Here is a 465-nt window from a genome sequence, read left to right on the forward strand (position 1 = left end):
TGAGGGGATGCCCATCCGTTGGGGAATGGCCGAACAAGTTATGGTATATGAATGTAATGGAACACTATTGTACTATAAGAAATGATGAACAGGCTGACTTCAGAAAAACCTGGAAAGACTCATATGGTTTGATGCTGAGTGAGGTGAGAAGAACCAGGAGAATGTTGTACACAGTAACAGCCATGTTGTGTGATGACTAATATTGATAGACTTAACCCTTCTCAGCAATACAAGGATCTAAGACATCTCCAAAGGCCTCATGATGGAAAGTGCTATCCACATCCAGAGAAAGAACTATGGAGTTTGAATGCAGATGGAAGCATACTATTTGCTGTTTTTTTCTTCTGTTGAGTTTTGTTTGCTCTTTCTGGTGATTCCGCCTATTGGTTCTAATTCTTATCTACAACAGCACTAATGTGAAAATATGTTTAATAGGAATGTATACGTATAGCCTATATCAGATTG

The 465-nt window shown here is 38.7% G+C and overlaps 1 protein-coding gene across 1 annotated transcript in view; it reads right to left on the minus strand.

Annotated features, from left to right (window-relative positions):
- Window positions 1–465, minus strand: part of ITPA (inosine triphosphatase) — an 11,719-nt gene that overhangs the window by 3,739 nt on the left and 7,515 nt on the right. The window lies entirely within an intron of this gene.

The sequence above is a fragment of the Vombatus ursinus genome, unplaced genomic scaffold (assembly GCF_900497805.2).
Source record: "Vombatus ursinus unplaced genomic scaffold, bare-nosed wombat genome assembly UNPS02014818.1, whole genome shotgun sequence".
Lineage (NCBI taxonomy): Eukaryota > Metazoa > Chordata > Mammalia > Diprotodontia > Vombatidae > Vombatus > Vombatus ursinus.